This window comes from Pipistrellus hanaki (assembly GCF_964339955.1).
Source record: "Pipistrellus hanaki genome assembly, chromosome: 4".
Taxonomy (NCBI): Eukaryota; Metazoa; Chordata; class Mammalia; order Chiroptera; family Vespertilionidae; genus Pipistrellus; species Pipistrellus hanaki.
In genome coordinates this window covers 11,167,301-11,191,725 of record NC_140506.1, presented here as the reverse complement: position 1 = coordinate 11,191,725, position 24,425 = coordinate 11,167,301, and the positions used below count along the sequence as shown (strand labels likewise).

The window sequence follows — 24,425 nt, the reverse complement described above, 5'->3', positions numbered from 1 at the left end:
AAGATCATCCTTGTGTAAACTAAAGACATGTTTGTCTTTTGTAAACTGAAGACATGTTCCACCACCCCCTACACAATGTGTCTTTTATCTGAGAATCTTTTTCAGACTTTCCTTTCCAAATAAAACAAAGCTACCTCCTTCAGTTTTCCTATTATGATTACTCAAGTTAAAGATAGCTTAGTAGGAAGCAATTGCCAGACTTTTATCTGAGTTATGACAACCTCAGTATGGTTAATAGAACATTTTCAGCTGGTCACAGAGCCTTGGAATGATTAGCTGCTTCTTGCTAAGAAAAAAAAAAAAAACTAACAAAGAGATTTCAGGTGGAAAAAAAGATAAAGTTAAAATAGTCTTCCGTATAGCAGGATTTTAAGAGAACAACCATAAGAAATCACATATTTCTCTCTTAATGTTGACGAGTTTTTTTCTATGAGGTAGACAGTAGAGGTCAGCTGAGATTATTGGTTGGAAAAAGTTTTAGGCAGAGAAGCAAAAAATCCAATATATCAGTCATAGCAACAGGATCAAAGTCAGCCTGCAGGAAATTCTGAACACAGGCTTTCTATACCATAACAGCAAAATATCATCTATAATTATAAAAGTATAATATGCTGCCGAAACCAGTTTGGCTCAGTGGTAGAGCGTCAGTCTGCGGACTGAGGGGTATCAGGTTCGATTCCGGTCAAGGGCATGTACCTGGATTGTGGGCACATCCCCAGTAGGGGGTGTGCAAGAGGCAGCTGGTCGATGTTTCTCTCTCATTGACGTTTCTAGCTCTCTATCTCCCTTCTTTTCTGTAAAAAAATCAATAAAATATATTAAAATAAATAAATTAAATAAATAAATAAAAGTATAATATGATAATTAGACCGGACATCTTTCCAGACATCCTTCTGGATGAAGCCAGGGCTGTGAGGGAAGCCCGAGTCCCGGGTGCCAGAGGAAACCAAGTGCTGGCAGCCAGGGAAAGGAAGGCCTATTCTTGCACAAATTTCATGCATCAGGCCTCTAGTTGTAAATAATTCTTAACTTTTTGTAGCTACCTCATATTGCTTTACAACATAGCCTTTATCAACAATAATTACAATGGCTGTTATTATTTTATAAATGTTTCTAGTCAATATTCATTAAGAGATCTCTCTCTTATTGGTTTAGTAATTCCCAGAAATAATAGTAAGACCAAAGCATCATGCAACAGGAGGGTCATTATCACTTTCAAAGAGGTGTTTCTGGAGTGCTGACTATGAACCTCTCCAAGCCTGATATGTTATTGGATATGCTCACAACTGCATGAAGACAGTCAGCTTCTTCCCTCCCTTGGTTTTCATTAAAATTTGGTGGGTTGGCTCTCCCCTGAGCAATGCTGTAGGGTAACAGTGACTTACCTGCTGGTGGGCAAAGACCAAGAATGGCAGAGGCAGCAGGGCCACTCCGGTCTTTAAAGCCAGGATCATCTCAGTTTCCCCTTGAGGTTTTACTTCCTCCACTGTCCTTACCAGGGGAGGCATTAAAATGGTGGGTCAGAGCAAGGGCTTTGCAGATCAATAACTGGAGAATCTGTGTTCTTCCATTTACTTCAGTGCTTAGTAAATTGACCTCTAACCCTCAGTTTCCCCATTTGTGAAGATGTCCCTACCATAGGTAGGTTCTAAGAATTTTAAAAATACTGTTTATAATGGGTCAGCATGGTGTTCAGCATTTTGCCTGATTCTTAGACAATATTTCAAAGTCCTTGACTAATTATTTACAAACAACATTATCCATTCTTTTCCTAAATGCCTATAACAATGTATAAGAATATTATGTTTTTTATGTTTGGCATCTTTTAAAAAGTAAAATTATCATTTATACAATGGAATACAATGTAGCTATATAAAATTTTTTTAAAAAGGAATATTTACATTTTGTGGCAGCATGGATGGACCTGGAGATTATTCTGCTAACTAAAATAAGCCAGTCAGAGAAAGACAAATACCATATTATTTCATTTTTGTGGAATCTGATAAAATAAACTGATGATGAACAAAATAGAAACAGGTATGGATTCATGGAACAGACAGTCATCTGTTAGAGAGGAGTGAGGGGGGTGTAGAGAGGAAGTGGACTGGATAAAGGAAGGTGAAGGGATTAGCCAAGGAAATATATTCATAGCCCATAAACACAGACAACAGTATGGTAATAGCCAAAGAAAAAGGGGGCCAGGGACTGCATGGAGGGGGGCAAAGGAGGAGAAAATTGGGACATATATAATAGTGTCAACAATGAGAATAAAGTAAGAATACATACATATATACATACATTCATACATACATAAAGAATAAAAGTATCAGTATCTTTGTAATGATGTAGGACCACTTGCTCTTAGTCCACCTGTTCTTGTGTCTGTGCTAGGCGAAGGTCAAACCCCTGTCAGCAAATGGCATGGGGATTTCCAGTAGTTTAAACAGAGAAATGTGAGGTGAGAACTGAGTTGTCACTCAGCATCCTGGAGCATCAGTCAGCCAAGCCCAATACTGCCTGAGCTGTGATAGTGTCCCCACTTTCAGATCGCTAGCAGGTCAGGGCCACCATGTTGGGACAATTCATGGGCAATGAGCCTTATGGCAATTATGCAATAAGTTGATGAACAAAATTTTTTCCATAAAATGACCTTGTTAGTTTCATCATTATATTTGAAGGCCACTTTTACATTAATTGGCTTGCTGAGATAATATTTATTATATCATAATTTAAAAGGAACATTTAAAAATCATAATTGAGTTTTAGCTGGTTTGGCTCAGCAGATAGAGCATCAGCCTGTGGACCAAAGGGTCCCATGTTTGATTCTGGTCTTTCCTGGCCTAGCGCCTGGTCTGGGCTCATGCAGGAGGCAACCAATCAATGTGTTTCTCTAACATCAATATTTCTCTCTCTCTTCCACTCTCTCTAAAAATCAATGTAAAAATATCCTCAGGTGGGGATTAAAAATAAAAATAATAATAATAATTGACATTCATAATGCATGTCCTTTATACAATTGTACTACACTCTTCTAAGTGCTTTATGTACATCAGTTATTTATATACATACTTCATATCTTTACTAAAACATTGAAATCCTACAAATTCTTACTAAATTAAAATCCTACTACTGTCTCATCCTCATTTTATAGATGAGGACAGCAAGGGACAGAGAAGTTAAGTAACTTTCCCAAGACCAAATAACTCCTGAGTGGCAACCTCAGGCTTTAACATCCATGATTCTAACCATCACACAATAGACCTTTCACAATGAGTCACTCAAATAATGGTCCATCTTGGGGGAAATCATAACACAAGTTGATAAGAAAGAACCATAAATCTACTCTTAAGTCAACTGGAAGCAATTTAGTTTCAAGAAAACATTACCCATCAAAGAAAATTAAATTATATGGGAATGTTATTGGTTTTGTAGTGTAGTTCATATATAATTTATGAATATGTTATGCTATAATCCCAAGAAATGTTTATATTTAAATAGCTTTTTAATAAAAGTTGGTCAATACTGCAGGGTCAAAATATTTTTATAGGCTCCAGCTAGCTCAATTTTAAGAATACAGTGGTGTAACATTTCTCATCTAGCTCACTCACTTTAGCACTTACAATGCACCTTCTGCTCTAAGACCCAGTAGAATTCTTTTTCTTCTCATAAACCTTGACCCTAAAATAATATGGAAGAACACACTACCCAAGCCCCAGGATAGATGCCCAGAGATTTAGATTCCAGGTGTCTTCATGGATCCACTCAGTACTCTTCTTTGCCTTTTAATTCACTCCCTTGTACTGTATATGTGTTCGTCACCTCAATGAAGTGTTCACTTTAGTGAGGAGAGAGACAACACTCTCCTTACCTGTTCACTGCTGCCAGGCAACACAATGGGGTTCTGTACATAGCAAGTGCCCGATGAATGTCTGTTAGTTCAAAAGAACCCAACCACAGACCAAGACCACTCTGCATTAATTTACATAAATATTAATTTTCACAGCATCTTGGAGATAGAGAGGAGTTCTGTTACCTCATTATGACATCTCCACCATGAACCATTTGGACTGAGCTTGAATGCCCTCAAGAATGAGGGCTCACTGTAGAGAGAGGCAGCACACTTGTGATGGTCACCTTGGATGGTTAAGAAGTCCTTCCTGATAATATACTGGAAAATCTTCCATTTTGCCCCATTCAGTCAAGTTCTGCTGTTGCTGTTGACAGACGTGAACACATTCTACCCAGCAATTCAGGGAAACACCCATGACAGGTGTTTTTAATATTCATTTCACTGAGAAAACTGAAGCTGTCAAAGATTTGCCCAAGGTCACTCAGCTAGTGAAAATGGGAGCAGGAATAATGTTAAAGATTTCAATGTGAACTTAGCCATCTGGATTGGAAGCTACTAGAAGATAAAAGCCATTTCTCAAATCTATTTCATCCTCCTTACCTCTTGGCATAAATTAATGACTCTGGGGCCATAAATATAGTCTAAATTCTAGGACACTGCACCCTATACTTACCAGTGAATGGAGCTTTGTGGACCAAAGCCACATGGTGATTCATGATACTGTTTGGAGATAATGCAGAACACTGGCAAGATTCTTATAAAAAATGAAACACTACAATATGCTTTGAAAGAGGCAGCATTTGGTATGTTGGCTCATGAGGCATACAACATGGGAACAGCCTGAACTACTGTTTGACTCTGTGCTAGCATTTTTCCTAATTCTCTAAAATAAATGTAGCAAGAACTCCAAAAGGAGAGGGGTAATATCTGCCCACCCAGGCTCAGAGTATAGATATCATCACTGCCCATGCCCCTAGTTCCTGGATAGTCAAGAAGGCAAAAACTAAAATGTGGGTAAGATGACCTTCTGTAACTTGCTCTACTGGAGAGAAGGAAGAACCCAGAAGAGCAGGGACATTTGGCCAGCCCTGGCCTGTCGAAGACAAATGGCTATACGGCTCAGTGGCAGGAGAGAAAAGGGTGCTGATGCCATCAGCAACAAAGGCCAAGTGCTTAGCCAAAGGTGATGACATTGGGTAGGTATCCAGGACTTGACCATGACCACAAACACTGTTAGTTGGATGCTCCCTAAAGCAGAACACAAAAAGGTTCAAGGAGAAGGATTTGGCAGCATATCTAAGGTATAACAAATCATATGACTAAGGCACAGGTCCACATAAAAATCTGTTTTGCGCTCTTTTTCTTTTGCCTCACTAATTCATCAATTGCCCCTCCCCCTACTAACCTACAAGACCAGTAGATGGGGCCCTCTACAGCAAGATGGCTCAGAGCAAGCAGCTGGCTCAAAGAGAAAAGTCAGCTTTTATTGGATGGAATTAATACCTTTTCCTTACCCTGATCTACTTTTAAAGTGGCTTCTTTCATTTTCTTTTTGTTTAAGAATAAAACATGCAATTGAACTAAAACAGAGCAGTATTAACAGTCACATCTAAGAATCCCAGACTCCGGTCTAAGCCAGGGCTGATGCCACCTGCTGCTCTTATCGCTTTTATTCAATGGTAAACCCATCTCTTTAAGTCCCTTTCTGCAAAAACTCCTTTTATCTTGCTTCTTAAAAGAATCTCATTAGCACATTTTGTCTTTCTCTAAGAATGTTACTGAGTGTTAGCCATAGCAAAAGGAACTCTGTAATCAGCCACAATCTCTTAATTATGCTCCTGTGATTTGTGGAGGGAAAGAGATACCAAAACAATCCTTGACCTCAGGAAGGAAACTACAAGCAGCTTGAGCAAAGTTAGAGAAGTGAGTCTGGTGGATATGGTTCCCTGAGTCATAAACAAATCAATGATCCTCCATTAAAGATGAAAAGATCTCACTGTTCTCCAGATTTTGCAGGGGAAGAAAACATTACAGCCTCTTTTCTTGATTTTCAGTGGGCCATTTAAACATACAGAGACAACAGGGAAACATTCTTTACAAAGGCTCCATCCATGTGCAGCTGAGCATGGGTCACAATTTGCAAGGTTCCTCTCCCCCCTCTACTTCCACTCAATCCATCGCCACCCAAAGCATTCTACAATCAGTAGCTTCAGAGAAACCCTCCATGTGTGGAGAACGTCTCTGTCCATTTGTGGGATGAACAGATGACACTGGACAAGCCCTCAGCTATTGGCAAAGACTATGGGGTGCTGCTCTGTCCCGGTGCTTTCTTCAGTGGTCACCTCCAATTCAGCAGAACCCACCTACTGGCAATTAAGGAACTAAAACTCTGATGTGATGGGCAGAGTAATTTTTGTTCTTATATTGCATGGCTCTAAAAAAAAAAGAAAAGGAAAGTTTACCTTTTGTGACAGGTAATGATGACCTGGAGATTATTATGCTAAGTGAAATAAGGTAGTCAGAAAAAAAACAAGTACTAATATTGTCATGTATATATGGAATATAATGAACAAAATAAACTGACAAAATAGAAACAGAAGCATGGATAGATGGATCAGACTAACAACTGTCAGATGGAAGGGGGGAGAGAGGGACTGGAGGAAAGAAGGTGAAGGGATTAGTCAAAGAGCATATATGTATAACCCATAAGCACGGACAACAGTGTGGTGTGGCCAGAGGGAAGAAGGGGGGGTTGGGGAGGAGGGGGCTCAGGCTGGGTGAAGGGGGGCAGAGGAGGGGAAAAAGAGGGTATTTATAATAATGTCAAAAATAAAGTTAAAAAAACAACATATGTATGAAAAGTCTAGTGACAGTATCAACTTTTAAGTTTTGTGGCAGATAAGTTTTGTGTAACAGGCAAGGGAAAGCCCAGTCCTCCTGTAATCGAGTACTTAAAAGCACACCACTTATTTGTTATTTATATAAAAATATGTAACATTTTATTGCTGCTAAGCAAAAATTTTTTAAAATACAGAATTTTATCACATAAGTAAAATTCTCCCCTCAACCATCTGTTCATAATCTCATTCCCTAGAGATAGTCATTGCTAATTAGAAATGGGCTTTCAATGAAAAGAATGGAAATGCATTAAATTGAGACTGGCCCTTAACTTTGGGTCACATGGGAAGTACAAAGAGATGCCATGATGCAATCATTAATTCACCAGCATTATTGTCTCGGTCTCGCCTTCATGCTTAGCACCACAGGGTCAATTTCACTGCCTGGCTCAGATGTGGTTCTGCCAAATCTTACCCACATTCTGGCTGAACTCATTCACCCTCCTACATTGGCTCCTACATGCTACCGTTCCCAGGCCAAGCCTTGCCTCCCTGTTAGACATGTCTCTCTTGATGTGCCATTGGCAACTCAGATACATCCTGAGACTGAAGCCATCATCAGCCCCCTCCCCCTCCCCATTTATGCTTCATCATGCCTTTGTCTGTCCAAGGTACTGAGCCAGAAAACCAGAAATTGTCCTAGGCTCTACCCTCCCCACACTATCCATCTCCAAGCTCCATGGATTTCCCTTTCTAACCTTCTTTCAAATCTAGGCTGCCTCCCACAGAATTGATTCATAGTCTCATCTTCTCTCGCCCAGACTGCAGCTGTCCTGCCAACTTTATCTCTGCAATACATCTCAAATCAGCTGTCTTCCCCACATTTCCAAAGCCACCAGCTCGTCCCTGCCAGGGACAACCGAACCAGCTGCCAGCAGCTTTCCCTGAGCCCTGTCTTGCTTAACAGAGGAGCCAAAATTAATCCTACTCATCCTTTTGGTCACAGAATAAATGTCACACCCTTAAAGGAGACTTCCCTTACCCATTGAAACGAAGCCCTCACCCCTCCATATATGCCTGTAACATGCTGGAATTTCATTGATCGCACTTACTACCATTTATAAATATACTAGAGGCCCAGTGCACAAAATTCGTGCATGGGGGGGTGAGGGTTCCCTCAGCCCAGCCTGCACCCTCTCACAATCAGGAACCACTAGCTCCTAACTGTTCACCTGCCTGCCTGCCTGATTGCCCCCAACTGTCCCTCACACTGACCTGGATGTCCCTAACTGGCCCCTGCTTACCTGGTCACCCCTTACTGCCCCCATGCCAGCCTGGTCACCCCCAACTGGCCCTCCCATAAGCCTGGTCACTCCTCGCTGCCCCCTTACTTGGTTACCCCACACAGCCCGTTCAATCATCCTGTTGCAATGGTCGCTTATGCTTTTATATATATAGATATCTACTTTGGTTTCTGTTTATTTAAACCCAACTCTTTCATTAAATTATAAACTGTTTTGGCCACTACTATATCTGTAGTACCTACACTGTCATATGACATCCAAAAAATATTTGTTGGATAGATGAAAGAATGAATGAATGAATGAATGAATGGATGAATGACATTTTTTTACTAGTTTCCCTGTCTTGGCCCATCTAACTGCTATTTCATTCTTAAGCTAGGGAGGATTTTTAAAGATGCATATATGATCTCATCACTCTGCTGCTTACAAATTTGAGCAAGAATCCCATCAGCCTGGTCACCCCTCGCTGCCCCCTTACTTGGTTACCCTACACAGCCTGTTCAATCATCCTGTTGCAATGGTCGCTTATGCTTTTATATATATAGATATTTACTTTGGTTTCTGTTTATTTAAACCCAACTCTTTCATTAAATTATCAACTGTTTTGGCCACTACTATATCTGTAGTACCTACACTGTCATATGACATCCAAAAAATATTTGTTGGATAGATGAATGAATGAATGAATGAATGAATGACATTTTTTTACTGGTTTCCCTGTCTTGGCCCATCTAACTGCTATTTCATTCTTAAGCTAGGGAGGATTTTCAAAGATGCATATATGATCTCATCACTCTGCTGCTTACAAATTTGAGCAAGAAAATTGCAAGAATCAATTCACATTCTTTTATGCTATCTGCCATTTCCCCAGGCACAGCTCATGCCATTCCGACCACTGCACTAACCCACACTCCACAACTGTCTTTTCTCAAATGGGTCGTGCTCTCTCGTGAATCTGTCTCCTTCTCCTTCCTCAAGGTCCTACTCATTGTGCCCTGCTCTAGAAGCCTCCATTGGTTCTTCAAACACTGCAACCTGGTGCTACTGCTTAGATCAAATTTAGACCTGAGTTTTTTCTTTAAGTGACTATGTTACCCCTCTAGTTTATATATGTCTTGAGGATAAGATCCACTCATGTTTATATTCTGGTACTCGCCAGGGTGCTTAGAGAACAAGGGGTGCTCCACTTGATTAATGGGGCAACACTTACAATTAACATGGGGTACAGCAAAGGCAGCAGCAGTCAGGACAGATCCATCAGACAGATGCTGGCTGTAAACACTGGTCACCCACGTGGACATGTATTGGCTGAGTATCAGCTGGGGTCTGAGGACCGAGTGAATGAATGAGTGAAACTGAAAGCCCTCCTTTCTGTGCTTATTCTCTGCACTTCTCCCAAGGACCAACAGCAGCAGAGTGAGGATCGGGTTCTCTCTCTCTCTCTCTCTCTCTCTCTCTCTCTCTCTCTCTCTCTCTCTCTCTCTCTCTCTCTTCTTTCCAGCGACTTCACAGTGGCTGCTCAGGAAAGTTCCCACCGCCTGGCAGTCAGCACCAGGCTCCAGCAGCCCTGTCTGCATGTCTGTTCCGCCGTAATCACAGCATTTGGTGCCATCTGTTTGGAGAGGGTTTCCTTGCAATACATTCATGCCCCACATAGAGTGACCACATTTTAGCTGCGGGGATTTCTTGTTTGGGAGCAATTATCAGAACCTCTTGTCAACTCTGCTCTATTTGCTGAGGGAGAAAGAAAGGTGGACTGAGAACAAAACAAGTCCAGGACACAGCACCTGCAGGGAATCCACTGATGAAAGAGAGATAGAAGGCAAGATGCCGGCCCATGTGGGGATTGGAAACCTCACAGGATGAGCTGTAATCAACCTGCCTCTACATCAACGGGACTCTCCACGGCAGACACTCACTTTGGGCTGCATCAGCGGTGTGCGTGCTTTCTTTCCCTGAGAGTGTGCAGTGTACACTGGGGTTGGAGTAGCATTTCACCTTCTCTTTCTTCTTTGTGCTCAGCGCAGCCAATGGTCCTGCTGTGAATGTGGTGCCCTATCCCCATCTCCAGGAAAGGGTTGGTTCTAATCTCCTATGCCTCAGGCCTACAAATCTTTGGAATCAATGAACTCTCCATTCCAGAGCAATGAGGGGAGGTGTGTTTGTCACGCACTGACAAATAGCCAGTAGCTACACATTGCGTCAGAGGGTGGCAAGTGATATATTTGATGTTTGATATATGTCACAGCAGAGATGCCAAGCCAAACCACATAAATTTAAAATGGGGTTCTGTAATAAACTCATGAGATTGCTAGTAATTCAGAAAACGCTGGCCCAGTGAGCTGGATAGTAGTGCAGTGTGATGAGTTAACATCTCAGTGTCTGACCTTCTGCAATCCAATTTGATGCCTGAATTGGATTTGATCCACTTGGCAGGAAGGAGAGAAGGTTGAATAGAGATTGGGGATAGAAAAATTAGGCCTTGTTCGGTCTGCTTAGGCCACAGTCCTTTGCATCTAATGCTGTCTTCCCAGCAATCCACGGAAATCGACACACAAAGCAGGCATTGTCACTCCCAGTTTACAGACTGATAACGTGGTCTCTGGAAGGTGGGAACAGCAGGCAGAGTGGACACTGGGACTCCAGGTCCCCAGTGCTCTGCCCCAAACTTTTTCCAGTTAAGCATGTTGCTTTTTAATGAAATGGGTGCAGATTTTCTAAAACAGTAAAAATAACAACAGCAACTAACAGTCATAGCATCTCTGTGCTCAGCATTGTTCTAAAACTGCATGCATTAGATCTCTTAAACCTCTCAACAAAACTGTACAGTAGATTCTACCTTACAACTATTCTACAGTTGAGCAAACTGAGGCACCAGGAGGTTATTCAACTTATGAATGTCAGTAAGTGGTAGGACTTTGAAACTATGCAGGTTGGCTCCTGGGCCTAGGCTCTGCCTATGACATCATAGTCCCTTCAACACAAATTGGTGCTAGACAGCATAGTTTCAAGTTCAATCAATCCTACTTCTTCCAGGATTCCCCAGTACTGTTTCCTAGGATGAGCCCTGGGCACTGATCCTCATCATTGATCCCTGACTATTTGAAGCCAAACGGTGTGGTTGATGGATTGCCCACATGGGTCTTGGTTCTGGCCACCTATAAGGGTGACCTTTGCGAAGGATGCTTCTATCAGATAGAAAGAATGAGGTCATTCTTTGGAGACAAGCCATGAGAACTCAGGGATAATAATTGCAACTTATTTTGCTTCTGCCTAGCTGAGGAATCATGAGATGTCTATTCTAATTTTATTTTTAACGTTTATGTGAGGAGATGTCCCTCCCACAACCTCCCCAACACGGCATTATTTCTTCCAACCCTTCTACTTCCTGGTTGGGGGTTGTGGGGAGCCCTGGGTTGAGCTGTGTGCTTGTTAGCCAGGATTTATTAATAGCCACCTGTGTCCAACAGCTTGCTGTTGTTCCTCCAATGTGAGTGCAAGGAGAACAGGGAACGGAGTGTTCTTTGGGTTAAAATAAATAAATAAAAGACAATGTGTGGGAAGTGTGGCGAATCAGCTGAGGAGGGGAGAGTGTCGGGTGTGTGATGCAGCCTCCTGGAGAAAGAAACAATGCTCCACGGGGCATGAATGCCTCCTCTGCCTTGCCAGAGAGACCACAGCTTCGGAAACTTCTCAACTGCTCGTTCTGTGATAGGAGGTGACGCTAGAAATACACATTCTGTTCTGTTTCATTTCGTGGTAATCTCAGATTTCAAAATAGAATCAAGACATGGGGTTGTGGGCTATTTGCAGGTGCCAGGGGCAGTCTGAGAGACGAGGCTGGCACAGCTGCACACTAGGTGCCCTCAGCACTTCTGAGGTTTATGGCGATGAGCACACGGCTGTGGAGATCAGTAATCAGGATTCCTGCCAGCACACGGGCCTTGCTGCCCTGAGTCAGGTGCAGTGTTTCAGTGACTCAATAGGCTGTGTGAATGACAGTACTTAGTATTTAGTAATGACCTTTCTGGTGTAGTAGTAGGCTGGATGGAAAGAGGTTTTGGAGCTGGAGAGGCTATCTGGAGCAATAAAATCATACTTCACTGCCTCACTGTTGATTATATTTTCAGTGCAGACATTAAAGTGAAAAACCGTGAGTTGTTTATTGTTAATGATAATTTCCCAACTTACTCCTAAAGGAGTTTCTCTTAACTCTTATTTCCATTTAAAATGAATAGATAGCTAAAATACTGCTCACAGCCACTGCAAGACAAGGGGCAGATGGATACAAACACACACGGAATTACATCCAGAAATGATGGTGATGTCCCCATGATGTGACCATCTACACCTCACAGATGAGCCCCTGAACTGCCAGGGCTTGAGAACAAATGAAGCTCTTCAGGCCTGTCAGGCATCCCTCTGTGCTGCACAGAACACCATGGCTGATCTCCAACATAACCACTCCTGAAGGTCCTCGGGCTTGTTAATTGGGACAAGGGGATTTTTGTTTTCTAAGATGGTTGCTGATGAGTGAGCTAATGCATTCTCTGTGTTTGGTTTGCCTATGAAGAGCTGAGTACCTCACAGTCTGCTGGAGTTGTGGTCCTTGAACTTCAGGACAAATCAGAAGGGCCACTGTCTCTTCATTGGAGTGTTTAGTCCATTTATATTTAATATTCTTTTTAAAGTGACAGACTTTAGGTGTACCACTTTACTGTGCTTTCTGCTTGCCCCATCTGTTTTGTGGTTACTCCTGCTGTTGTTGGTATTACTGAATACTTATTAGAACTCTGTATAATGAATGCCATCCCTGGTTCCCTGTCATCCTCATTGTCTCTGGTTTCCTGATTCTTGCAGTTCTTTAGCTTGAGCCATAAAGTAAATGAGATTCCCAGTATTGGGAGAGGGAGTGATTTACACTCTATGTAAGTGATCTAATATATTCTACTAGTCGGCCTGAGAAATGCCGGAGCACCTGCTATGTTCTATGCACACAGGATCACACAGGATGCTTTCCTCAAACCAATTTATTTGGGATCTTGGGACTGGGCTCAGACAGTGGGTATTTTGTAAAGCTCTCCAGGTTATGTCAACGCATAGCCAAGGGTAGTGACCAGTGAGTTCATTAGTCTGGATTCTCAGCACAGGCTACCACACCCCAGAGTTCATCTCATTTCTGATTTTCTCCCCCACCTCCTTTTCCTCTTTTCCCACTCATCCCAACTTTCTCTGGAGACTTCCACAGAGGAGCACAGGGTAGAATACCTACAGTTGTGGTTTTTAACTGGGGACAATGCCCTCACCACTCGGGGGACATTTGCCAATTTCTGGAGGCATTTTTGCTTGTCCATCAAGGGGAAGAAGTGGATAAAAGCCAGGGGTGCTGCTAAATGTATTACAATGAGTCCAGACAGCCCCTCATCTCACAACAAAGAATTATTTTAGACCAAAAGTTAATAGTGTCAAGGTTGAGAAACCTTGGTCTACAGGGAGGTACAATGGGCTACAGGGCCTTCGGCCTATGGCTTCTCACCCTGGACACAGCTAGGGGACAGAGGGGATTGTGCTGAAACCTCGAGCTCAGTTGCTGACAATGATCACTGTATCCCATCTGCAGAGTTTTCTCACACCTCTGGTTGGCTAGTCGACCTGCTCTTATCAAACTAAACCAGTTATGAGGAAGGGCTAAGAGCATGAAAAACTAAAATTCCTAAGAGACCAAAAATGGCACGCAAAAAAAAAAAGAAAAGAAAAAGAAAAAGAAAAAGAAAAGAAAAGAAAAGAAAAAGAGAGAGTGAATGTTATTGACCAAATCCATAAACCCAGCAGGTACACTGAAGCTATGCAAGACCAATAGCCCGTGAAAAATTAATTCTAGTTTGCATTCAGTGGTAACTGACATTTAAAAAAAAAAAAAAAAGATGAGCAATTTTGAACGGCGTCATCCTGGCCAATGCCAGCTGTTTGACTATCTGGGGGCAGGCACTGTCAATCACTGAGTCTGCGAAGCAGAAAAACAGTAATTTCGGAGAGCTTGCAAATCACCCGAACGGCAGCCTGTTTTCAGTTCTTTTTTTCCCCATTTAAAAGCATTTGAGAATCAGCTAGATGGAAAGCACTCCTCTGAAAATTTGAAGATAGAAGGTTTATTGGTTTTCTTCAGACCCAAAGAGGGAAAATAAGGTTGTGGCCACAAAGAAAATGAAGTGTGCATTTCTCTCACTCCACATCTAATGAATGGAAGAGTCAGAGAGTCAGCCTCCACTGAGAAGGGGAAAATGAGCTGTGCATCACTTGATTTACGGCTGTGAGTGGTGGGTGCCAGAGTCAGAGAAAAGAGCCCTGATTCCTCAACAAATAAAAACACCTGCCTTTTAGTGAAAATGTTTACGTCTTTTAACACAGGCTGAAATTACTACCAGGAAGGCAGAACCTTTTCTTCAAAACAGCCATGAGCATCCAATTGCCACGCGGAGTTTGGAGATCAGCAGGAAAAAAACTCCGGTTCTATTCTGAGCCAGGACCTTCCTGGTTTGACAAGTGTTAGCAGGAGCCAGCGAATGCTTTATGGGGAGCACGGTGGTTAAGGTGTCACCATTTGAGTTAGGGTGCGAGCCCCTTCCAATAAAGAAAATTTTACAGCAGCGTCAAAGACTTCTTCGCACTCTTTTTATCTCCATGAAGGAGTGCACCTGCGGGAGAACTCTGAGTTAGAAGCCACCGGGAGTTTGTTGTGCTTCTGTGTCCAAGTGCTGGTTTCACTTTCTAAGGCTTTTTGTTCTCATTCCATCTTACCACAGTCCATTTGTTCTTGAGACAAAAAAAAAAAAAAAAAAAAAAAAAAGGGTATTGAATATCGGTTTGGTGGTAAAATATCCATGATTCTAAAGGTAAAATCAGCGGAAGTAACTGCATCCCATTGATGGCCCTGACCTTGACTCCCCAATGTAGGTGTCTCCAGGTCAGAAGAAACAGGCCCTAGAATTTCCAGATTCTTAATCTAAAATTCAAACTGAGCATTTCTCTCTCAGCACCCCATTGGTCGGGAGGGCAGGTGAGCAGAGAGGGTCCTGAGGATGGGTTCTTCCAAGCTAACATAAAACCTGACATGATCCCTGGCCAGCTGGCTCAATTGGTTGGAGCTTTATTTCATACACTAGAGTCCCAGGTTTGATTCCCAGTCAGTGTACATACCCAAGTTGTGTGTTCCATCCCCAGTCTGGGCCTATATGTGAGGCAAAAAATCGGTGTTTCTCTCAGACAGTGATCTTTCTCTTTCTCTAAAATCAATTAAAAAACATCCTCCAGCCAAAACCGGATTGGCTTAGCAGTAGAGTGTCGGTCTGTGGACTGAGGGGCCCCGGGTTCGATTCCGGTCAAGGGCATGTACATTGGTTGCGGGCATATCCCCAGTGGGGGTGTGCAAGAGGCAGCTGGTCGATGTTTCTCTCTCATCAATGTTTCTAGCTCTCTATCTCTCTCCCTTCCTCTCTGTAAAAAAAAATCAATAAAATATGTTTAAAAAAAAAAACATCCCCCAGTGACGATTAAAACAAAACCTGACATGGAATTCTGAAAGTGTTTTCTGGAATTGGCCGTCTACTCTGTGTGGCCTCGGAACCAAATGAAATCAATCTGATCCATGTGTAGGTCAAATCCAAGCTTAGGCACATATAAGGTTTAGATAGATATTTCTTTCATGGGTAGATGGAAGGAGTGTTGGGTGAACAAAAACATAAGCAGATGGATGGCCCAATGGATACATGAAAGAACAGGGAGATAGCCAACTGAGTGGACAGCTGTGGATAGGGACATAGATGGGCAATTGATGGTTACATTGCTAAGGGAACACAGAAAGGAGTGCTTAATACTGTCTGGCAGAAAGCAATAGAGAAGTTGTCAAGATAAAGCCATTAAATGTTATCAGAAGGAGATCCTTAGCAGAGAGAAAGGTTTGGAGCTTTTGAAGAGGGACCAATATGAGAAAAAGTGGAGTTGGAGAAGTTTCAAAGACTGATGAGTGCTCCACTGTGGCAAAGGATAAGGGCAGTGGGAGATGAGAGTTTGTGCAGGAAAGGAGGAATGACCAGCTACTCCATCACTCCATATTGCTTTTACCCCTCAGCACAACCATATTGTCACTGTAATACTGCTCCACTGGATTTTGCATTTCCTTCTGTTGGGAGGAAACCTTTTCCTACATCAACTTATGCTTGAGTGGTTGGGGCTGCAAATTAATTAACAAAAAACAGATTAACCGAGGAAAAACATAATGTGCATGCAGGGGCGCTCTAGGAGGAGTGGCCCCTGAACAGCCAGGAGTAACGGGTTATGAGCCAGTTTAATGGGACTCAGCTTGGGTGGGAAATCTGGAAGGTTCTGACAAGGCCTGGAAAGGTCAAGAAGACTTGTATGGCCTGGGCTCCTGGCTGGCTGAAATTCGTCTCTACTCAGAGAATGCTGAGAGAATTTAAGGTTTCAACTGTTGTCATCAGGTTTTTGTTATCAGAACTGCACTATGCCATATACTTTATTTTTATTCATTTCTAGGTGTCCTTAGTCAGTACCTAAGGAGTATCCAGAAAGGGCAATTAATGGTTTCCTTGGAATGTCCCCATTACAAACAGCAAACCCACCATTGTCATCAGGCAAGTGACTACAAATTATTCCAATTGCGCCCAAAAAACTAGATTTGGGGGGAGGGGGCGGGAGGGTGCACATATTTTTATACTGCACACTTGTTAGAAGCCACTAAGAAGATATTGGGGTGGCAATATTTTTTTTTCAACTTTTCAAGTCTCAGGTCATTCCTTCCATTCTGCCAGAAACCTCAGGGAAGAACATCTGTCAAGAGCAAGTGACAAAAATCCCCAAACAACCGAATGTCCTTCCATATTTGTCTCACTTAACCTGCAACTCAACAGCTTTTCCGAGTAGATGAGCCAGCACAGGCAGTTGTCACATTATGCTGAAGGCACATGACACCAAGCCTGTTTAGCATCTATTTAAAAGGACATCTCGTCCTGCAGGTGTGATGGTTTGTCTCTTCTGAAGACGCAGCTTTGTGAAGCCTGGAGATGGTGGTGTTGGCCTGTTTTCCATATTCCCACACCTTCCCTGGTTGCAGGCTTGTTTCCAAAAGGGAGGAGAATGCCAGCGTTGCTTCCATTTCCAGCTAAAAAAGAAAAAGTTCTGCCTCAGACCTGAGTTATCTTCTCCTCACCCTGGTCATGCCCTGCTCCATCCCATGTGAAAGGGGTCTCTTTTCTGATCCAAACATCTGGAAACATGAAGCAAGTGGTTAGGGCATTTCTCAGTCATCTGACACCCAAATGTTAGAGGCAAAAGACCACAAGGCATCCAAACTGGGGACAGGGCTTTGGCTCCCTTGAAGGCATCAGACCTTCCTCTGCTTCTCTTCTCCATGACCCAAAGCATGTGACTCCCAGTTGCCTCCACTAAACTGCCTCCATGCCCACCATTCCCTTCATCAAAGATGAAATATTTATGGATCAACTGCTTTGAATAAGAGCAGGCCTTGACCTCCTACAGAGCTGTGCTTTCAGCTTGAGAGACAAAGCAAGTGCCTTTGAAATATTTAGTAATGATACAAAGGCCAAAACAGGTGATTCAAGATAATAGCAGCCGTTGGTGAGAGAGGAGATCAATAAGGCTGACAGGATTAGGAGAGGCTTTCTCACAAATATCAGACAGAGGATTCACTTTCTAGAGACCAAAAGCAGGGGAGAGGCCTTGGAGGGAGAGGCACACGGAACAACTCAAGATGAGAATGAGCAGATGAGGTTTTTGAAACTGTCTTGGAGAACCATCAAGGTTATCTTGAACCAGAGAGACATATGCTGGGACACCACAGGAGGAAGAATGCTGTGGAAACAGTCCGACACCCACTGGAAGAGCCTCCTCACTTACTGACAGAGACCCACCCTTCATTTCTCTCAGGCAAAACCTCTCACAGGACAATCTACCCTAAAGCTGTTACTGGCTTATTTCCTCCAAAGATCTTGAAAAAGGATCAGAGAATCTAATTAAGAATAACGTAAGCACAGAAGGGAACAAGAACTCAAAATAACTCTTTAGGCATATCCTGATCAAAGCAGAATTATTCTCATGGTGCAAATTTGCTGCAAGGCACTCAGATGAGAGAAAGGTCACAATCTTTTTCCTAAATCAAATTACATCTAGTTAAATAGAACAGGGGGTCTAGAAATAGACCCACAATTGATGTTCATTTCAGTAACAGAGGTAACATTACAGTCACGAGGAAAAGAAGGTCCTTTTAGTAAGTGGTATAGGATCAGTTGAATAGTTATATTTTCAAAAATGAATCTTACCCTCTGATATCATACACAAGAGCTGATTCCACTTACATACCTAGAAGATCGCATAACAGGATATCTGACCTTGGAACAGGCAAAGATTTCATAAAATAATACAGCAGCACACTGACAATGGTGCCAAATTATGGTATATCCATTCAATGGAATACTACACAACAGTTAAAAGAAATAAGATAAAATTGGATGTGCTGACAAGAAAAGAGTTCCAAGATAAAATAACTGGAAAGTTCAAGAACAGAACAACATGTATAGGGTTTTCCATTTATGTTAAAAATATACGCTATATATGTGAAACTTTCTGGAAGGGCACCTGAAAAACTATGGTTAGCTCTGGGGAAGAGTCTGGGGCTGGTGTAAGAAGGCCAACTGGCCACTGAGGCCAACCTAGTCTGCAGTGAAAGGCCCTCACTTTCCCTGGCACACCTTTTGTATTGGTTAAAATTTTTTTTATCATAAGCATATTATTTTCTTAGATTAAAAACTTTGATTAAATAAAATACAATGTTCTCTATAACTCTATTTTTAATTAAAAAAAAGAACATAGCAGTAATCCTGGTCAAACTTAATAATTTGAGTTCTAAGATGTGATAAACAACATAATAACCCTGGGCCTGTAAATATCATCTTCTATAAAAAATGTGATTTTGCAGATGGAAGTTAAGGTTCTTGAGATGAGGTATTACCAGAACTAGCTGAGAGGGTTCTAAGGGTAATCACAGTGTCCTTGTCAGAGGAAGGCAGAGAAGGAGAAAGCAAGGTAATGACAGACACCAGGACTGGAGCAATGTGCTTTCAAGATGGAGACAGGAGCCAAGAGGTCACAGGTAGAGGGGATAGAGGTGGCCACCAGATACTGAAAAAAAAGCAAAGAAACAAATTCTCCCCCAGAGAATTCCTGGAGAGGTTCCATCCACACTTTATCACAACCTGCTGAAGCCCATTTGGACTTCTGGTTGCAACATCTATAAGAGAATAAATTTGCATCATTTAAGTCACCACATCTGTGGTAATTTGTTAAAACATTCACAGGAGGTCTTACCTAATAATAGAGAAACATGTAAATTGACAATACTTCCACTACACCCACAGCCAATCATAGTGAGTGTGCAAATTAACCCAACAAAGATGGCAGTTAATTTGCATACATACCTGGGTCCCCAGAACCTCCTTGGCACCCAGGTCATTCCCAGCCAGCCATCAGAGGGGTGGGGAGCTGTGCCCCCTTCGCAAGCCTAAAGACTCAGGTGGAGGTTTTCCTTCAGTGGTGTGTGTGTGTGTGGGGGGGGGGGGGGGGGGAGGGGACCATATGGGGGGAGAGAACCCCTTCCCAAGCCTAAAGCCTGGGGCAGAGGCTTTAGGCTCGAGCAGGGGCTGAGCCTGGGATTAGAGAGAAGTAGAAAATAATCAATGGAAACATATCCTCAGGTGAGGATAAAAAGAAAAATAAAGAAAGAAATGTCATAGCCTATGAAAGACACATCTTGAAAATGCTTAAAGAAAATAGTCGTTTTTTCATGGTGAAGGGACTGGAGTCCATGTTGATGAAAATATCTTGGTGGCTGCAGTGACTGGCAGTGGCTGCAGCAGCAGGGTTATGGGGCTGGCACCTTCCACTGATCAGCCCAATCACCTCCTGCAAAGGGAGGCCAATCTGGGACTTAGGTCTGCTCCCAATGGGTGTGGTCACAGGTAGAGGGGATATCCCCTGAGGACTCCCAGTATGTGAGAGGGGGCAGACTTGGCTGAGGGGCCCCCTCCCCCAGTGCACGAATTTCATGCACCAGGTCCCTAATTAATACATAAGATTTTTAAGTGCTGGAAAGGAATAAGTTCAGTCTCCCTAGACTTAGCTATGTTGGCAAAGCTTCACCACACAGAGAATCAGAGCATCTGATGTAAAACAGACTCACAGGCCTGGCTACTTCGAGATCATACCACCCTTCCCTCCAAGATGGGAATTTTATTTCTATGGCCCATTACCTTCACCGCTGACATTTACTGACTCTGGGTACGAAGTTTTAGAATTCAAAGATTGAATTCTGCAGCTGAATACAATTACTCTGCTTGGAAAACAATCCAACACAGGTTCATAAATCAATACATACACGCTAACTCAAGCTCAAACTTTGGCCAATGTCTGTGACGGATAAGGTCATTAACAAATGTGGGTCTTAATGAGGTTATTTTTTAATATCAACTAAAATCACGTCTGTGTTCAGACTGAGATCTTATTGTTTTATTACCATTTTCACTACAAATTAATGATAAATACATGACAAGTCTTCAAATATGTGGTAATTAAACAGTTGCATTAATTACTAAAATTACTCTCCATTTGATAGTATAAGTCAATCTGAGGTGTACTAATCATTGTCCAGTTTGTGATCCTAACCTTAGGTAACCTTTCACCCTAACATAAAGTTGTCCAGAGATGCCATACCTATGTACATTTATTCAAAACATTTTCTCAGGTGTATTGATGTTGCGGGGAGGATGAATGCATAGACATGCTAGGATTATCCTACAAACTTAGTTTGTAGATTCTCTTTTTAAAGTACTATGTTTTAACCTCTCTTGTTAAAAAGTTGAATCTAGGAAAGGGAGAGGCTTAAAAAAACACCAAACTTTCTAATGAATCTTTACTATTTTCCTAGTGTTTAATTTTCAAGTTCTCTTCCTCTTCCTCCTATCCTCCACCCTCTCTCTCTCTCCTCTCTCTCTCCCTCTCTCTCTCTTCCCTCTATTGGATATTTCAGTATTTCAGTCTTTTCAAATTTGTCCATAAAGGAATGAGGACATGCGGATTTCTAGGGCATCCCCTCTGGAATGGTTCTGATTTTTATAAAAGGGAAGCAGAGAGGCGCGTGTAAGGTAGGTTAAAGAGGGAGAAATTTGTCAAGAAATTCACTCCACCCACACTTCTGACATCTACCATGAGGATCAGAACATGTGTGTGTTGACAAGATTTGTGAGAGAGTTGTCATTTTAGTGCAGCTTCCACAGACGAAACAAAGTTCCGTCTCCCACATCCTTCACCTTCTTAGGTCTTTCTTTTCTTGCCTCCAGCTCAAGACATCTAGACTCCAGCTAAATCCCCATACAGGGCCCTCTGCGTTTTCAGCTACCAATCTCCGACTGCAGGCAGGGTGGGATGAGGTCTTAAAACAACAACAGCACTTGCGTCCTGGCCTCAGGAAGACCGTCTGCTTAACACGCTCCAAGCAGCACTTGTTGACTCTATTTCTGACAGGGAGAAGCATTTTTAAAACAGTTCCCTAACGTAGAGTGCTATACAAAGAAGGAAGAGGAAGAGGAGGAGGAGAAACTGAATTGGGGATAAAGCTGGGTTGAGATGAAGAGTTGTTGTTAATGTGGACTCCCATCTTCTAACCCAATTCAGCTGGGCATTGCTTGGGGCGGGGCGGGGGAGGGGGACATGGAATCCCATATCTAGGGGTGTCGAACTCAATCAGAGAAGGGGCCAAAATCTAAAATCCAGCCTAAATCGCGGGCCGAATGGTTTACTGAACAGTCATAAACTGACAATGTCATAAACTGACAGCGGAGTGCAGTGATGACAGCGCGGTGTGGGCCACATTGCAAGGCCTGGCGGGCTGGATTTGGCCCGCGGGCCTTGTGTTTGACACATGTGCCATATACAGTGGGGGGATTTCCCCAGCACCCCTGAACTGCTGACCCTCGACACCTTCTCAGCAGAGGCTATCAAAATAAACACCACCCTCTGATCTACTGTAGACTGTCCCCCCACTCCTCCCACCCACACACCCACATCCACACACCCAGTTCTTTCCCAATGATAGGCTCAAAGAAATCATTTCAGTCAACCCCCAAGAAGACTACTTTTTTTTTTCTTTTATTTTTTTATTAAGGTATTATATGTGTACATATCTTACCATTGCCCCCCACCCCTCTCCCATACATGTCCTCAGGCCCCCAGATTTTTGTGTCCATTGGTTATGCTTACATGCATACACACAGGTCTTTCAGTTGATCTCTACATCTTTAGGCCCCACTTTCTCCAAAGATTTCCTTTTCCTTTCCTGTCCCCAGCCCTAACATCTTTGTTCGTGCATTTGTCTCATGATGATTATTAAGCTCTGACTATATGCTAGTTACATGCTAGAGCAATATCTCTTTCCTTTGCAGCACAGGAGGCATAATTATCTCCTTTTTGCATCTGAGAACACTGAGATTCATGGGATTACATTTGCCCGAAGTCAGACAGTTTGCAGTTGAAGGGCCAGCACCTGTTCTCTCCTGAAACTGGGGGCCTTTAACAGCCTTGCCTCCAGCAGGTGAGCAGAGCCCAGAATGGCTTGCGTGGAAGAGTTTGTAGGCTTGTACTGCCGATCAATTTTAAAAATGTTTATAGAACTTTTGCAAGTTCACTTCTGAATTCATGCTAAACATCCAGCAAATTATAAAGCTGTAGTCAAATTCAAGATAGAAAGGGAGGGACCTCCTGCCACGAGATTTGAGGAGCTCTCCAGAGAGTTAGGCCTCTCCTCAGACCGGCGCTCCCCCAGGAGAAGGCCAAGTTCAATTCCAGCGCCAAGACTGTGAAGCCCAATGGCAAGAAGCCAGAGGACTCCGAGTCTGGCATCTCCTAGGCTTTGCTGGAGCTGGAGATGAACTAGGAACTCAAGGCCCGGCTACAGGGGCTGAACATCACAGCGGCCCAGGGAATGGGAATTGGGGGTGGTCGAAAGCTATGATGATCTTTGTTCCAGCTCCTCAACTCAAGTCTTTCCGGGAAATTCAACTCCGGCTGGTGCGCGAGCTGGAGAACACACTCAGTGGGAAGCACCTGGTCTTTATGGCTCAGAGAAAAATTCTGCTGATGCCAGCTGGCAAAGAGCAGAACAAAAAATAAGCAAAAGCATCCGAGGAGCCCCATGCCATCCGGGAGGACTTAGTTTACGGGGTGAAACTGTGGGCAAGGGAACCCACGTGAAGCTGGACACAGCCGGCTCCTAAAGGTGCATTTGGACAAAGCGCAGCAGAACAACATGGAGCTCACGGTTAAAACTTTTTCTGGGGCCTATAAGAAGCTCACAGGCAAGGATGCTAATTTTGAATTTCCAGAGTTTTGGCTGTACGGAGAACTGACTACATAAAATATCATTCTCAATAAAATAAATAAATAAGATAGGAAGGGAGGGAAAGAGGGAGGAGAGGGAGTCGGAGGAAAAATGGAGTTTAGAGTAATTGTTATTTTAAACCCAGGGAAATTGTGTAAAGGGCCCGAGCTTCTGCCCACCTTCCCCTAAAATGGATCACTAATTCTGATGATCATTCCTCGTAATACACTGAATAAAAAGGGAATCATCTGTTGGAGGTTCCCCATTGACCTTTCATCTCTGAGGCAGAGACTGTCAGCTAGCCGGAGGATCTGTTTTTTATGGCTCATTGAGCGGGGGCAAATGGACCACAGCGAAGGAGGGCATTAAATCAAGGCAGTGGCCGACCTGCAGCCGCCTGGCACAGCGGCCAGGGTGTCGGGTAAGTGTGGAACGACTCCGGGAGGACCAGCGGCCTCTATCTGATTCTGGCCTCTGATCTCCATGGGCCAGAGCCAAAAGGTAAATAACCATCAGAGAGGAGAAGTTTCTGGCTTACCACCATTTTTTCTGTATCCACGGAATGGGAAAAGCTGCTTTGAAGAAATTTGGGTGTTTTTTTTAAGGGGGCGGGGGGTTAGGAGGTGAGTTCATAAAACAAAGAACTCGTCGAGACCGGTTTGGCTCAATGGATAGAGCATCGGCTTGGGGACTGAAGGGACCCGGATTCGGTTCCGGTCAAGGGCATGTACCTTGGTTGCGGGCATATCCCCAGTAGTGGGTGTGCAAGAGGCAGCTGATCGATGACTCTCTCTCATCGATGTTTCTACTCTCTATCTCTCTCCCTTCCTCTCTGTACAAAATCAATAATATATATATATATATATATATATATATATATATATATATATATATATATATAAAATAAAAAATAAAAAAAGAACTCTGTTATAGAAAGCAGCGTGGTAACATACAAGCTCTGAAAAGCCTCC

General features: G+C 42.9%; 1 pseudogene across 1 annotated transcript; it reads left to right on the top strand.

Annotated features, from left to right (window-relative positions):
* The first annotated feature begins 11,635 nt into the window (after window positions 1-11,635).
* On the top strand, window positions 11,636-23,490 carry LOC311621067 (small ribosomal subunit protein eS7-like; annotated as a pseudogene). Its single transcript has 3 exons — window positions 11,636-11,709; window positions 11,805-11,952; window positions 22,900-23,490. The product of its transcript is annotated as a small ribosomal subunit protein eS7-like (transcript).
* The last annotated feature ends 935 nt before the right edge of the window (window positions 23,491-24,425 follow it).